General features: G+C 37.6%; 1 protein-coding gene across 3 annotated transcripts in view; it reads right to left on the bottom strand.

The window, feature by feature from the left end:
- Window positions 1–17,247, bottom strand: part of LOC122912538 (prolylcarboxypeptidase) — a 72,126-nt gene that overhangs the window by 52,634 nt on the left and 2,245 nt on the right. The window lies entirely within an intron of this gene.

Below are 17,247 nucleotides of genomic sequence, written 5' to 3'. Positions count from 1 at the left end.
GCACCCTGGGATCATGACCTGAGTTGAAGGCAGCAGCTTAACCTACTGAGCCATCCAGGTGTCCCTCGAGTTCCCCATTTTAAAAACAGTCATTTTTGTTTGTCCCCAAAATGCATGACTATAAAACAGATATAAATCTTCTTCCTCATGGTATCTTGCTTTGCTCATTAATGTTTAGAAATACAGTCCAATCAGGAAACCTCAATTACAAGCTCTGCTATTAAGCAAGCACAAAACACTGAGAAGGAAAACAAGATGGTGAAGAAAGAGAAATGAATGTAAAGCCCAGGATCAGATGGCTTCACAGGGGAATTCTAAATTCTAAATTTAATTTCAAGCATTTAAGAAGAGTTAACATCTATTCTTCTCAAACTATTTCAAAAAAACAGAAAAGGAAGGAAAGCTTCCAAATTCATTCTACAAGGCCAGCATTACCCTGATACCAAAATCAAATAAAGACACTACGAAAAAACAGAACTACAGACCAAGATAAACACAGATGCAAAAATCCTCAACAAAATATTAACAAACTGAATCCAACACATCTAAAATCAAATACATTTAAAAAATCATTCACCACAATGAAGTGGGATTTATTCCTGGGATGCAAGGATGTTTCAATATAAGCAAATCAATCTATGTGATATATCACATCAATAAGAGGATAAAAAACTGTATGATCATTTCAACAGATGCATTAAAAGCATTTGACAAAGTACAACATCCATTCTTGATAAAAATTCTCAACAAAGTATGTTCAGAGGGAACACACCTCAACAGAATAAAGGCCATATATGAAAAACCCAAAGGTAACATCATACTCAATGGGGAAAACCTGAGAGCTTTGCCCCCAAGGTCAGGAACAAGATAAGCATATCCACTCTCATTTTATTCAACATAGTAATGGAAGGCCTAGCAACAGCAATCAGACAACAAAAAGAAATAAAAGGCATCCAAACTGGTAAGGAAGAAGTAAAACGTTAACTACTTGCAAATGACATCATATTATATATAGAAAATCCTAAAGACTCCACCAAAACAACTACTAAAACTGATAAATGAATTCAGAAAGGTCACAGGATACAAAGATCAATATACAGAAAGCCACTGCGTTTCTATACACTAATAACTAAGTCATTAAAAAAAAATTAAGGAAACAGTCTCATTTAAAATTGCATAAAAAGAGAAAAAAATCGCATAAAATTTTTTTTAAAAAACTAGTAATAAAAAACAAAAACAAGGGGTTCCTGGGTGGCTCTAGTGGGTTAAGCCTCTGCCTTAGCTCAGGTCATAATATCAGGGTCCTGGGATGGAGCCCAGCAGCGGGGCTCTCTGCTCAGCAGGGAGCCCGCTTCCCTTCCTCTCTCTCTGCCTGCCTCTCTGCCTACTTGTGATCTCTCTCTCTGTCAAAGAAATACATAAATAATAAAAGAAAAAAAATTTTTTTTAAGTTAAAACAAAACAAAACAGAACAAAAAAACTAGGAATAAACTTAACCAAAGAAGTAAAAGACCTATACTCTGAAAACCATACCTGATGAAAGAAATAGAAGACGACACAGACTAATGGAAAGATATTCCACGTTCATGAATTAGGAGAACAAATATTGATAAAATGCCCATGGTACCTAAAGCAATCTATAGATTTACTGTAATCCCTATAAAAATAACAGCATTTTTCACAGACTAGAACAAATAATCCTGTAATTCATACGGAACCATAAAAGATTCTGAATAGCCAAAGCAATCCTGAAAAAGAGTAACAAAACTGGGGGTATCACAATCCCAAATTTTAAGACATACTACAAAACTATAATAATCAAATCAGTAGGGTAGTAGCACAAAAACAGACACATAGATCAATGGAACAGAAATAGACCCACAATTATATGGTAAATTAATCCCTGACAAAGGAGGAAAGAATATCCAATGGGGAAAAAGTCAGTCTCTTCAACAAATGGTGATGGGAGGGACGCCTAGGCGGCTCAGTCCATTAACCACTTGCCTTTGGCCCAGGTCAAGATCCCAGAGCCCTGGGATCAAGTCCGCATCAGGCTCCCTGCTTAGTGGAGAGTCTGCTTCTCCCTCTGCCTTTTCCCCTGCTTGTATGCTCTCTCTGTCAATTCAATAAGATCTTTTTTAAAAGTGCTGATGGGAAAACTGAACAGCTACGTGCAAAAGAATGAAACTGGACTTTCTTAGCCCATACACAAAAATATACTCAAAATGAATGAAAGACCTAAACATGACACCTAAAACCATAAAAATCCTAAAAGAAAGCACAGGCAGTAATTTCTAACATTGGTAATAAAAACATCCTTCTAGATTTGTCTCCTATGGCAAAGGAAACAAAAGCAAAAATAAACTACTGGGACTACATAAAAATAAAAAGCTTCTTCATAGCAAAGGAAACAATCAACAAAACTAAAAGGTAACCTACTGAATGGAAGAAGACACCTGAAAATGACATATCCAATAAAGAGTTAATATCCACAGTATACATCTCAACACCCAGAAAACGAATAATACTATTAAAAAATGGACAGAAGACATGAACAGAAATTTCTCCAAAAAAGATATCTCAATGACCAACAGACAATGAAAAGATGCTCAGTATCACTCATCATCAGGGAAATGCAAATCAAGACCACAATGAGGTATCACCTCATACCCGTCAGAATGGCTAAAATCAAAAACACAAGAAACAAGTAATGGTGAGCACACAGAGAAAAAGAAACCCTTGTGCACTGTTGGTGGGAATGCAAACTGGTGTGCCTACTATGAGAAACAGTATGAACGGTCCTAAAAAAATTAACAGTAGAATTACTATATGATCCAGTAATTCCATTACTGAGTATTTACCGAAAGAATATGAAAACACTAATTCGAAAAGATGTATACACCCCGATGTTTTTAGCAGCATTATTTACTACAGCCAAATTCTGGAAGCAACCCAAGTGTCCGTGGATAGATAAATGGATAAAGAAGAGGTGGTATTTATATACAATGGAATATTACTCAGCCAGAAAAAAAGAATGAACTCTTGTCATTTGCAACTATATAGATGGATCTAGAAAATACAATGCTAAGTGAAATAAGTCAGAGAAAAACCAATACCATATGATTTCATTCATATGTGGAATTTAAGAAATAAAACAAATGAACAAAGAAAAAAAGAGGTAATCAAGAAAACAGACTCTTAAATACAGAGAACAAACTGATGTCACCAATGAGGAGGTGGGTGGGGGCTATGGTGTGAAAGAGATGAAGGAAATTAAGAGTACAGTTACTGTGATGGGCACTGAATAATTTATAGAAATGCTGAATCACCTGAAATCTAAAACTGTACACACCTGAAACTAATATAACACTGTATGCTAATTGTACTAGAACTGAAATAAAGAAAATGGACAAGAATGTATATTATTCCTATGTGCTCTTGCAAAAAAAAAAAAGAATGGTAATAATAAAGCACACACACACACAAAGAAAAAACAAAAAAAATTCTGAATGATTTAAACATCGAGGGAAAATTTCTAAGACTGTTAAGAGATACCAATTGCCTTCGCCCCTAAACAATCATCTTCCTACAGTAAGAAGTAGTTTTCACCAAGCAATTCTCCCTTCTCTGAAATCTTGTGCTATATATACAGATATCTATATCTATCTATCTATCTATCTATTGCAATACTTTACATTCACCCTATAGTAAATATTTTTGCATTCCAGGCTTTACCTCTCCATTATATGAGAAACATTCATCTTTTTTTTTTCCAATTTATTTATTTTCAGAAAAACAGTATTCATTATTTTTTCACCACACCCAGTGCTCCATGCAAGCTGTGCCCTCTATAATACCCACCACCTGGTAGAAACATTCATCTTTATAGGATCCACATAGTCTAGGATTAGTGTTTCATTAGGAGGATGTGATCCATTCATAGTTATAAACTAAAGTTAGTGGATCACAGTCAGCATTTCTTTCAAAGAAAATTACCTGCTATTCAGCAACCTGGCTACAGAATTTTAAATTATGTCAATCAGGAGATTTTAAAACTCTAAATATCCTGAATCATTATGACCCTGTAAGGATATTAATTCTAGGGTATGTATGCTTTCAACTTGAGAGACAACTACCTATTAAATCATATTCTAAGATGTAATTACAGTTCAGGCAGCAAGAGCCATTTCACAAAGTTAATATATAGTTAACAAAAGTTATAGACAATAAGTACCAGCAGAGCCCAGGGAAGGATAGTTCATACTAGGCTGGGTCAGTTGAGGAAGGTTTCCCTGAGGAGGTGGGGTTTTAGCAGGGCCCAGGAAAGGCCTGGATTGGAAAAGAGAAGGGGAGAAAAAAACCATAGTTGCCAGCTGGCCTGGCCTGAGACTAACAGAACAAAGGGACTGAAGAGGCTATTATAATAGTTTAGCTTGGAATTGTGTAGGTTTATAAAAGCTAGGAACCCTGGAAATGCAAAGGAAGGGGCATAAAGTAGGAAGGAATCATGGAAGTCTTGGTGGTTAATTGGACTTCGGTATAGAGGTGAAAGTAAAGGAACAGATGACTCTAAAATACTGTAATCCTGGGTGACCAGGAGTTAATGGCACTAGTCATTAGTGCCATTAACAGAAATGGGAAAAAAAAAAAAAACCAAAGGAGTTTTAGAAGGGAGTGTTATGTAATGACATTAATATTTTTTTTAAAGATTTTATTTATTTATTTGACAGAATGAGATCACAAGTAGGCAGAGAGAGAGAGAGGAGGAAGCAGACTTCCTGCTGAGCAGAGATCCCGATGTGGGACTCGATCCCAGGACCTTGAGATCATGACCTGAGTTGAAGGCAGAGGCTTAACCCACTGAGCCACCCAGGCACCCTGACATTAATATTTTTAATAAAAGTTTAACTTGCTTTGAACACCCATACCTCCCAGTTGCACCTATCCATATGAGGGATACTAACCAGTTTAAGCAGCATCCTATTCTCAAGGCACTCCCTCCTTGGAAGAACCAAGTCTGCTACTCAGCCAGTTAAAATACTGAAATCCCTCTATACCAGTTATCAAATAATTATCTCAGCACCTTGAGTGATGCCTACCTCCACTCTATACCAACCTGTCCCACTGTCCCAGTTCTTTCTCCAGACCTCAGGCCTAAAGAACTAACCCATGACACTGTAAGAGGCCTTAGCTCAATGACCAGCTTCTGTTCTAATTGGGCAAGTGTATGCCTTATTGGTAGTAGTAGGCAAAATATAATAAAAGCAAGTGTTAACAGCATTCATAAAAGGGAATAATCACCTCAGCTTGGGCCAATTACTCATTTAAACAACTGTTGAGGGTGTACACTGTGGATACACTGATAAGTGTAATCCTAACAGTTTCAGCCTGCTCAAATACTAATACATAGACCAACATATAAACAAATTACTGCAATCTAGAGTAGTAGTACAAAAGAAGTATTTATAAAGTACAGCAGAAGGCACAAAGGGGATATTAGTCAATACACAGCTTGGGAAGAAAATCAAAGCAGCCCCATGAAGTTTCACAGAGGTGATGTAAGACCTGAGCCGTGAAAGATGGACAGGAGTGCTAGGCAGAGAAAGGATGAAGATAAACCATCCCAAACAGAGAGATACCAGTCCTGTATGAGCCACATTCCAGCACAGAATATACAAAATAATGAAATGACCAATGTATAATGCCTGGCACACGGTGTCAATAAGAAATAACAATATACAATAAATATTCTTTTCTAGCAGGGTTATTTCTCCGATTATGTTTTTAAAGGCTGATCCTAAAATTCATTTGTTTTGTCTAAGCCTATACAAGCTGAACAATGGATACAGTAATCAAAATATCCTGGGAGGCATGGGGTGAGGCAGTTTGGAATTTAAAAATGAAGTACATGTAATTCACAAATCAACTAGAGTTGTCTTCACATCTCAGATGTGTGTAAGCAAAGATGAAACAAGGACAGTGAATTAACTGTGAAACAGGAGCAAAAGAACAACAGAAGACCTCACTACTTTTCCAATTAACAAAGAAGGGCTCCCTGGAGGGGAATATTTTTTAACAGAAGGGAACAAGCAAGTGCTAAACAGGCTAGATGCCTTGAAGATTCAAGAAGTATTTAAAGAATAAATCTTCAGAGGAAGACCAATAGGCGAGAGTAAACGTATATATATGCTTGTCTAGAATGTGATATGGAGAAGGGTCATCTAGGGAATAGAGATTACAGATAAATGACTATAAATTCAAACTAATAAAAGGGTTTGGCAATGTTACACAATTTAAGTGCAAAAACGCCTTCTGGATGGGCGCCTGGGTGGCTCAGTGGGTTAAGCCTCTGCCTTCAGCTCAGTTCCTGGGATCGAGCCCCACATCGGGCTCTCTGCTCAACAGGGAGCCTGCTTCCCCCCCTCTCGCTCTGCCTGCCTCTCTGCTTACTTGTGATCTTTCTCTCTCTCTCTAATAAATAAATAAAATCTTTAAAAAAAAAAAACCTTCTGGAAATCTTTAAAAAACCAAGATCCATATTTTTTGGAGAGTAACTTCCCTGACATCTTAGCTAAATTCATTTCACCATGTTACACTCAAATTCTTCATATATGAACCAAAACACTGGGGTATGTAAGTAACAGCAATAGGCTCTTTTATACCTTGTCTAAAGTTGGATCTTTGCATTTAATGTTTTCAATAACACAGAACATTACATGCAGTGTCATTCTATCAGTACAGCTCAACATGTACAAAGCTTGGTACTGCAGCCACCCAGATCCACAGATGTGTGAGACTCAACATTGCTGCCCTCAAAGAGATCACGGAGAGGTGGTCAGCACATATTAATTACCTCCTCTTTTAAACTACGGTCATTTTCTAGAAATCAAACTACATAAAAAGGCAAACAGAGAGAGTTTTGGTCTGCAGTAGCCACACCACTCATTGTCATTTGAAGTCAATTGTTTAAGAGAAAGGAAGCAGCCTAGGCCAAGGAGAAGGGAGTTATCACCACTGCTTTCCGAAATTGTTGTATGAGCTGCTCCCTCAAAGGAAGAGGCCATCAGTGCTCCGGAAGTGACAGAGGTTTCCGGCAGTTTTAAAGGATAAAGTCTGCAGTGTGACCCACGGTTCAAACTGCATAAAAATAAGAATTCACTGGCAAATGATAACAAGTACTTCCTCACTTTCCTATCGGCTGAATCAGAGTCATTGTTTGGGTTGTAGTTTCTTGTTTAAATTAGGTTATTAAATCACAATGATGCTGGCCAAACATTCTAGTCATAAGCCATCAGGAAAACTTATCAAAAATACCAGTGTCAAGGGCACATGCACGCACACACACACACAGACACACACACAAACACACACCTTTGCACTAATAAAATTGGATCAGTACCAAGGGTATCTTTCAAAAACTTTGTTTTTTTCTCTCCTGAAAACCACAAGCAAATGTTCTATAAGGTAGCAAAAAGAGAAAGATCGGAGACAGATTGGAGTTTGAATGCCAATTCTGCCATCTATTAGAGCTACTGGAATTTGAATATGTTACTTCATGTCTGTGGGCTTGTTTTCTTACAACATAAAATGAAAAAAAATAGTACCTATCTCAGAGATCTTTTTTTTTTTAAAGTAGGTGCCCAGTTCAGGGCCTGAATTTCATCACCCTAAGTTGTGCTCTTAGACCTGAGCTGGGATCAAGAGTCAGACGTTTAACTGACTGATCCACCCAGGACACCCCTCAGAGAGGTCTTATGATGATTAAGTTGGATAATACATGCATGCAAGTATCTAGCAAGGTCCTGAAGGAAGTGAGAGCTTGGTGTATTACAGTGTATTTTGCAGAACATGTTTTATTAGCATGCACATCCCAAATCTGAAACCACTGCCAAATACATACACAAACATATGCAATGGTATATGTTTAATAGTACTACTTATGAGGAATAAATTGTCATATAAAACATTTCTTAAAAAGATTTCATTTACTTATTGAGAGAGAAAGCATATGTGCATGCATGCACACGCACACACAAACACAAGAGTGCAGGTGGGGCAGAGGGAGAAAGACTCTTTGGAGGACTCAGTCTGAACACAGAGCCTGAGGCAAGGATGCGCATCACCACCCTGAGATCAGGATCTGAGCCAAAATCAAGAGTTGGTTACTTAACCAACTGAGCCACCCAGATACCTCAGTGATATAAAACTTCAGCAAAAAACAAAACAAAACAAAACAAAACACCAAAACCAAAAAAACTTGAGCAATTTGTTCCAACTTTTTGTTTAGAACAGTATGACCTGGCAAAGCAAAATTTTTTTTAAATTTGCAGTTATCATGGAACTGAAAACAGCAAAAAGGCAATGACTTGGTGACAGTGAAAGGCTCCAACATACTAAATACCATGTGGCCTGATATGTGTGACAGGTTTTTGCTTCTGACTTTCTATCCAGTGCTGTGACAGTGCAATATACCTTTAGTTACTCATTCATCACTACATGAATTATGTAAGCTCTGAGGAAAGGTATATATCGCAAAAATAAAAGGTGATTGAAAATCTTATTTCTAAAGAATTTTAAAATAATCTGTAGCATCACTTTCATCACTCCATATGTTGAAGATTATGAATTCACATCTCAAAGGACTACTTATTTCCTCTTGGGGTCAGAATAATATAATTACAATCATGTCTCAAATATCCAGGTTTCTCCTAGAGATTTAGTTTAAATTTTCAGCTTAATATCCTTTAAAATGATAATACTTTATTAAATAGGAGAATACTATCATTCTAAGCACCATGTTTAAAGATAAGACCACTAGGGGACTCGCGTGGCTCAGTCCACTGAACATCCATCCAACTCTTGATTTCCGCTTGGGTCATGATCTCAGGGCCCTGGGATGGAGCCCCACACAGGGAACCTGTTTCTGCCTCTCTCTCTGATCCTCCTTTCACTGGTTCTCTCGTACTCAACATGTACTCTCTCACTCCCTTTCTCTCTAAATATTTTTTTTAATCTTAAAAAAAAAAAATGAGACCATTATCCAGGCTTCCAGAGAAAACAAAATATACAGAAATTGTTACCCAAACTTGACTTTCTAACCAAGGTAGACTTTCAAAACCAAAGTGCCAAATGGTGACATCTATTCCTTTGAGTTGGTAGACAAAAAAGGAACATTCAAATGGAATAGAAGATAAATATATAGCAGTGACTAATTCATGGAGTATAGATAAGCAATATTTACATGAACTTTAACTTATTCCAAGCCAAATTTTGTACACAGATTGTTGGGAAAGCTTAAAAAGGAGGATTCCCTAATGGAACTACAGTGAATTACACTAAGCACCAAACTTAAGGGAACAATTTCTAAAGTAATGACCTCACTCCTGCCCCACAACCAGTTTATAGTTTCTTTCTTTATTTCTTGGAGAGTACCTTTTTGTGATCATCAGTGGAGGTCTCTTAACATCCTTTACTCTAGAATTACAGAGCCCTCCAAAAATACCTAATAGTCTGTGTCTCGGAAGGTTTCATAGCTCGTTTTTGCTGTTAACATGGTTCATTTATTTAAAGAGCATTCACTTAAGATTTTCTTTTTGTAACACGAAAGCCAAGTCAGAAGAAAGTTCTATATTGTTAAAACCTCCATTACGATTTTTTTTCCTCTCCAAAATTATCCAGCGTGGTGCTAGAGAATTGAGATTACTCTTGATTCAACTTTATTATGGTCTAATCTGGATTTCCTTAACAAATGTGACTTCCACACTATCTCTAATTTAGGCCATGAATTACACAATCTTATGTCTATTCCAGAAATAGAGCTAACACAGAAGTAACATAGATCAAGGGCTCTGATGTCAACAGGGCTTAGTTTAAATCCTGGCACTATCACTTATCAACTATGGGATCATGGATATATCACTTTACCTCTGAGCCCTTTCTTTCTCTATAAAGAAGATGTAGTACCTCCTTGCAGGGTAGAAGATAAATATATTAAGAGCACTTAGGCTGTACCTGTTACAAGGTGATTGCATTTGTTCTGGTCAGCAGAGCAGTGCTTTGCCCCATACCACTTCAACACCAAGTTGTGTTCTGGCTCCCTGCTCAGTGGGAGTCTGCTTGACCTTCTCCCACTTCCCTTGCCCCTCCCCATACTTGTACACTCTCTCACTCACTCTCAAATAAATAAAGTCTTAAAAAAAATAAAAAAGCAAATAACTAGAAATCATTGCAGGCTCTGAGCAGAAGAGGTGATTGAAGTGATCCAGGGGAATGCAGTAAAGGGCTAACTGCAGGAAGCAAGAAGGCCCTTCAACCTCACATAATTTACCTTTCACTGTTCCTCACCACATCCTCACTCTTTTCCTTACTTGGCTTAAATTTCATGGTCAATGAATAAACTACTCCCTTGCATGTGTCCCTCAATTCCCATGTCTCTCTCTCTCACTGATTTGGCAAATGGTTAAAAAGAACTCTCCAGGGGTGCCTGGGTGGCTCAGTGGGTTAAAGCCTCTGCCTTCGGCTCAGGTCATGATCTCAGGGTCCTGGGATCGAGCCCCGCATTGGGCTTTCTGCTCAGCGGGGAGCCTGCTTCCCTCCTCTCTCTCTCTCTCTCTGCCTGCTTCTCTGCCTACTTGTGATCTCTGCCTGTCAAATAAATAAATAAAATCTTTAAAAAAAAAAATAAAAAAAGAACTCTCCACCAACTTCTCATTCATACCCAAGGAAGTAAATGTAGCTAGAGAAACATACAACCTATCAAATAATCTTATTAAATGAATGAGACTTCAAAGCTGGCTATAATCAAACTATTAATTCTCTAGCCCATTTACTTTCCTTTTCTGCTAGAGGAGTGTTTCTGTTTTCTTTCCTCCTCACTGTCCTCACCCCCTGCTACCTTCTCCTCGGGTCCTTTCAGCCATATTGGTCGGCCTCCTTTTAGTTGTTCCTGCCAGACAAATATCTACCTTCAGGCTTTTGTACTTGATTTTCCCTATGCCTTGAACGCTCTTCCCCCCATGGCCTAGAAGGCCTAGAAGAGTGCCTTGCAAAGAGTAAGAACTTAACAAAAAGAGGGTTTTTTTTTTTGTTTGGATTTTGAGTGTTCATTTTTTTTAAATTTGGAATTTTTGAATTTGTTTTATTCAATTTGGAATTTTTCAATTGTTTGAATTTGGCAACATTTGTATGTTCAAGTTTTCTATTTTGCTTTTTTCATTTAACATTAATTCAAGAACATTTCTCACATTACCAGATATACTTCAAGACCATCATTTTTAAGGCATAATAATATTTCATTTTATGGATGTACCACAAATTACTTACAATTTGGGACTAAGAAAGCAGGAGATTTACAAATGGCATATTGTAGATGTTTCTTCCTTTGATCCTTCTGAAGCCTGATAGATTCACTTCTAAAAATAAGCATAATATCTACCTCACAGTATTGTTTTTAAAACTGAATGTGGAATATAATAGACACAGAGACATCAGTTTTGAGAACAGAGGCATCGTGATGTCAACTGAATGAAAGATCATAGATCTTGGAAGCAAAAGTTTAAAATATATTTTCCCTCAATAGCTGGATCAAGTCACTTAACCTCTATGAACCTCAACTAAACCATCTATTTTTAAAAATGATTGTGTAAACGAGTTTTAAAATAATACCTGGCCCTGATAAAACAATCAATAAATGTTTACTCATTCACTGCTCATAAACAACAAGATTTTTCTTAAATTGTGAACCAGAATAAAAAAGATAGTAAAAGGGGGGCCTGGGTGGCTCAGTGGGTTAAGCCTCTGTCTTTGGCTCAGGTCATAATCTCAGGGTCCTGGGATCGAGTTCCTCATCAGGCTTTCTACTCAGCAGGAACCCCTCTCTCTCTGCCCTCTCTGCCTACTAGTGATCTCTCTCTCTCTCTCTGTCAAATAAATAAGGTCTTTAAAAAAAGATATAAAAAAAAGATTTTTATAACTCACCAATAACATACACATTGTCATTGCAAAAGTTTCCTTTTGATGGACACTTACAAAACATACTTCAGATTTTTTACATAAAGCTCTATATCAATTTTGTTTCATTATGAAAAAGACAGGCAAAACCATTATTTTAAATACTAAGTGACAGTACAAATAAATAAATTCCTTTATTTATCACATGCTTCAATGTATATATACACATCAGGTCAGTGAACTATCATGGTAATGATTAAGTTGAGCAAGAAAATATTAAGTAGACCAGGCTCACTTCAGGGATTTTTTTTTGTTTAAGATTTATTTATTCGGGGCACCTGGGTGGCTCAGTGGGTTAAAGCCTCTGCCTTCAGCTCAGGGCATGATCCCAGGGTCCTGGGGTCGAGCCCCGCATCGGGCTCTCTGCTAGGCGGGGAGCCTGCTTCCCTTCCTCTCTCTCTGCCTCTCTCTCTGCCTCCTTGTGATCTCTCTCTCTCTCTGTCAAATAAATAAATAAAATCTTTATTAAAAAAAAAAGATTTATTTATTCATTTATTTATCTGACAGAGAGAGATACAGACAGAGAGCATAAGCAGAGGGAGCAAAAAAGGGAGAGGGAGAAGCAGGCTCTCTGCTGAGCAGGGACTTGATCCCAGGACCCCAGGATCACGACCCAAGCCAAAGGCAGATGCTTAACCACTGAGCCATCTAGGAGTGCCAACTTCAGGGATTTTTTGAAGCAATCTGCAAATGCAGCCACATAATGCCAAGACATTACACATTTTGTCAGTCCTCTTTCATATTTTTCAGATATAAGCTTGAGTATGTATGACTGGAATGGTCAAGAAGTATGTGAATTCCACCAGGATGTAATCATCTCTGCCTTCCTGGGACCTAGTCCAGTGCCTGACATATAAAAGGAATTGGATGAACACCGAGTAGGTCGATGGGTGGTGAATAAGAGACTGAGTATGGTAGTCATTAGTGTTGTTGTCTCCTAGGATCTCCAAAGTGAGTATTTTTTGTCTCCCCACCCTGTCCTTAGATGCAGCAATATAATCAGTATGGTTCAAAGAATTATGAAAGGAAGTGACATGTGCAATTTCCAGACTGGAGCATTTCTTTGCCTTATTTACAAGTATATTAAACTATAGCCCACTGACAAAAAGGAATATATATACTATTTATGTAACTGAAAAGAGTTTGTATAGATTCTCATATTTTCCAGAATAACTATTTTAGGTATGGTAAGTGATGATTTGAATATTTTATTCTGTGTGGAGAGGGGGTAAGTTAAAGCCATATATATTAAGAAACCTCAAGATAAAATAAAAATATTTATCATTTATTGAGTAAAATGATATATAAACTGTACTATTAAGTCCTTTACACATACTAGCTCATGTCACAACAAATCTGTGAGATGAACAGTATAATTATCCCAGACATCTTGCTGATTATAAAAACAGATGCTCAGAGTAACCTGTCTGAAGTTCCTCAGCTAATAGGAGAAATATAATTTGCTCTCAAACGTGTATAATAATCAATCTCTAACAAGTTCCTGACTCTTCATAATTTAGATCAAAGTTACCTCATCATATCTAAGGGGTGGACTACATGATCTCCAAGACCCCGTCTGGTAATGATTCTAGGAGTAAAAACAGAAATCAATTCAGAAGTCGCATAATATTTGTGACATACACTCTGGGCCTTAGGGGAAAGCCGTAAATAGATGAACCAATAATAAAAAGTGGAGAAGAGGGGAAAAAATTAAAAAGGAGAGGAGGAGGAGAAAGATCAGAATTTTACTAGACATTAGGGCCACTGTGGCATGAGTGGAAAAGGGAAACCTGAAGTAGGAAATAAAGAACCATTACGGATATACACCAGTAGAAACAGCTTAGCCCACTGATGTGACTGCCTCACAGCAGACAAGCAAGGAGCTGTGGGAAGGCTTTGCAGAAGTCAGTGGCCATGAGCTTAATGTTGGGTCAAGATGAATAAACACTGATCATTAAACAGGAATAGTTGAGTATAGATTACTGACCAATTAAGTTTCTAAAAGAGACATTACCACAACTGTCACGCATTTGCTTCAATCTGAAATGCTAACACGATGGGGACTGTGGTTTTAGGACAGAATGGGGAAGAAACCAGCATTTACTCTGTTACGTTCCTTAAGTTCCTACTATGTCCCAGGCACTATGCTTGTGCTTTCATGTGTTACTATATTTAAACCTCACAACAACCTTGGAAGAAATAATGGTTAATTTTACATGTCAACTTGGCTGGGCTACAGTGCCCATATATTTGGTCAAACATTCTGGATGTTTCTATGAAGGTGTTTTTTTGGATAGGATTTATATGTAAATCAGCAGACTCTCTGAGTAAAGCAGATTTACCCTCTATAATACGAATGGGTCTCATCCAACCAGGTGAAAGCCTGAAGAGCAAAGAAGACTGACCTCTCCTGAGCAAGAAGGAATTATGCAAGCAGACTCTTTGGACCCAAACTGCAACTCTTCTCTGGGTATCCAGCCTGCTAGCCTACCCTGTAGATTTTGAACTTACCAAGCCTCCATAATCATAAGAACTAATTCCTTAAAATAAATCAATCTCTGTGAAAAGAGGGATAGACAGACAGAGACACACATTCTATGGTTCTGTTTCTCTAGAGAACACTAGAAACACTAGTGTTTCCTAGTAACACTGAGGAAAAAGAGAGCCTCAAAGGACCCATTCTTTTTTCCTACTACATCACACAGTAAAATGCCCTCAGGACTCACATTGTATTCTGAGGGGCTAGGGTGGGAGGTGGAGAGTAATGAGAAGAAGGGAAACCTTGTAACCACAAGCCATAGATTCCAAGGAGCCCCTTAAAACTCTGGCATCACATATGTACCCAAAGCCTGGATGTGACCAAGTGATGTACTATCCTTTGTTGGATCTCCTGATTCAGTTACTTCAGAAAAAAGAAACCAAATAAAAAAGTATTCCTACTACAGCAACAACATTTGAAGACTTCGAAAGAAGGGGAAAAATAATTAGTGAAGAAGAGAAGTAAAAAACGAAAATAAGAATAAAAAATAACTTGTGTCAATTAAATGATTTGCTTTGTGAATTAAATGACTTGGCTTTGTTTAGGCTTTTTTTGGATAGTCATTCATTCACTCCCTCAACAAGTATTTATTTTGTACTTTATATATATATATATATATTTTTAAGATTTTATTTATTCATTTGACAGAGATCACAAGTAGGCAGAGAGGCAGGCAGAGAGAGAGAGATGAGGAAGCAGGCTCCCCGCAGAGCAGAGAGCCCAATGCGGGGCTCGATCCCAGGACCCTGGGACCATGACCTGAGGTGAAGGCAGAAGCCTTAACCCACCGAGCCACCCAGGTGCCCCTGTACTTTATATTTTTTAATGGGCTCTTCTTGGTACTGGAGAGCACTATTTAGCTATGGGGTACACACAGAAAATAGTAAGCGTGCAGAGTGATAAAAGACAAACTAAGTTGCCCTAAAGTTCAGAGGGCTTCACAGAAGAGGTGACATTTCAGCTAGGATACAGGTATCAGTTTGAGGAGAAGAGAAATGGTATTTCAGACAGAATTTCCAACATCGTAAAATTCAATTGAATCTATGTTCTATGTTGCTAAAAGTATATGCGTATGTTAAGGAGCAAAGGGGAGGGAAAGGACCATGGACTAAGCCTTTATACCCAGACCATTCATGGACTTACGTGCTAAAAGGACAGCTGGGAATGTCTTGGTCAACTGGACAGATATAACCACAGATAAAGAAAATCATTACAAAGGTTATAAAAATTCAACCTTGAATAAAAACTGAGCCTTACAATTCCAATAATGAAGTCTATTATCAAAAGGCACAAAAGTATTTCAAGTCCTCTAACTAAGAAAAAAAAAATTGAAGTTGAGTTTATACAGACATAGTCAGTCCCACTAAAAATCTATGGTCCAGAATTAGCAACTACTATAATCATTATTATGTAATAAATATATATGTGGAAGTTTTCTCAAAAAATGAAATAAAGCTCAGCTGGAGTTGGTGTAAGGAAAATTATTATTATAGTAATAAACATGTATGTGGAATCTGTGTCCTAAAATATAAACTAAGTCAGAGGGCAAGGTGGCTGAGTAAAGTCAGATTTATCAAATGACCAAAAATGGAAAAAGGACCGATCTTAAATTTTATTTCTAAATAGGTAAGTGGTCAAGAAAAGAATGTATAATGAAGGAATATAAATTAAGGGCTCACAGATCATTTGGTCTCTTCCTCCTTTTTGTTCCCCCTTTTCTCTTGACACTTCTCTTTTTCATCATTTCTTATTTTCTTTTTGGGAGGGGGCGGAGATAGCACAAGCACATGTGCACAAGTGTGGGGAGGGAACAGAGGATGAGGGAGAGAGAGAAACTTAAGCAAGCTCCATGCTCAGCTGGGAGCCCAATATGGGGCTTGATCCTACTGACCTAAGATCAAGATCTGAGCCAAAATCAAGAGTGGGACACTTTATCAACTGAGCACCTAGGTGCCCCTTCATCACTTTTAAAAAGATTTCAGAGATCCTCATTCCAGTAGTTCCCCTTCAATTTTACTTTATCAGTAAAACTCTGCAAATAATCATATATAAAATCCCAATATATGAAATAAACCAAAGCACAAAGCTCAGGCTCAAAGTGTTCAGGAAGAGAGGGTTGCTAGAACACTCTAACTTGGCCTCCACTTGGGCCTTCACCCACCAACCCTGAGATAGCTCCCCCAAAGCCCTTAATTTTCCTCAGTAGAGTGTGTACTTTGCTGTTCCTTATTCAACCCTCTCATTTTACAAATGAAGAACAGTACCCTACAGATTTAATTTAAATAAGTTGTCTGAATAAAAGTCCCTTTTCAAAAATTAAAAAATAAAAGTCCCCTGTTTCCTGGTACCCCTACTGAAATAAAATGCTTTCTCTTCCTCATAAACCGTAATTTAAATTTCTGGGTTAAAAATAATTTCTTATAAGTTACAAATTCATACGATCCCTCTACCAAAATTCAAAATTTAGGGCCAAATTCTCTGCTGGGGACTTGTCATCTGTCCATTTAACCATTATAAATCCCCAGATTAAGAAACTGCGTTCATTTTTTTTTTTTTTTTTTTTTAAGATTTTATCTACTTGAGAGAGAAAGAGAGCGAGCGTGCAAGCTGGAGAGAGCAAGAGCGGAGGAGGAGCAGGAGAGGAAAAAGATGACTCCTGCTAAGCAGGAGCCCTACCTGATCCTAGGACCTTAGGGATC

This window comes from Neovison vison, chromosome 7 (assembly GCF_020171115.1).
Source record: "Neovison vison isolate M4711 chromosome 7, ASM_NN_V1, whole genome shotgun sequence".
Taxonomy (NCBI): Eukaryota; Metazoa; Chordata; class Mammalia; order Carnivora; family Mustelidae; genus Neogale; species Neogale vison.
The sequence above is the reverse complement of the archived record's forward strand: the minus strand, read 5'-3'. Positions and strand labels throughout refer to the sequence as shown.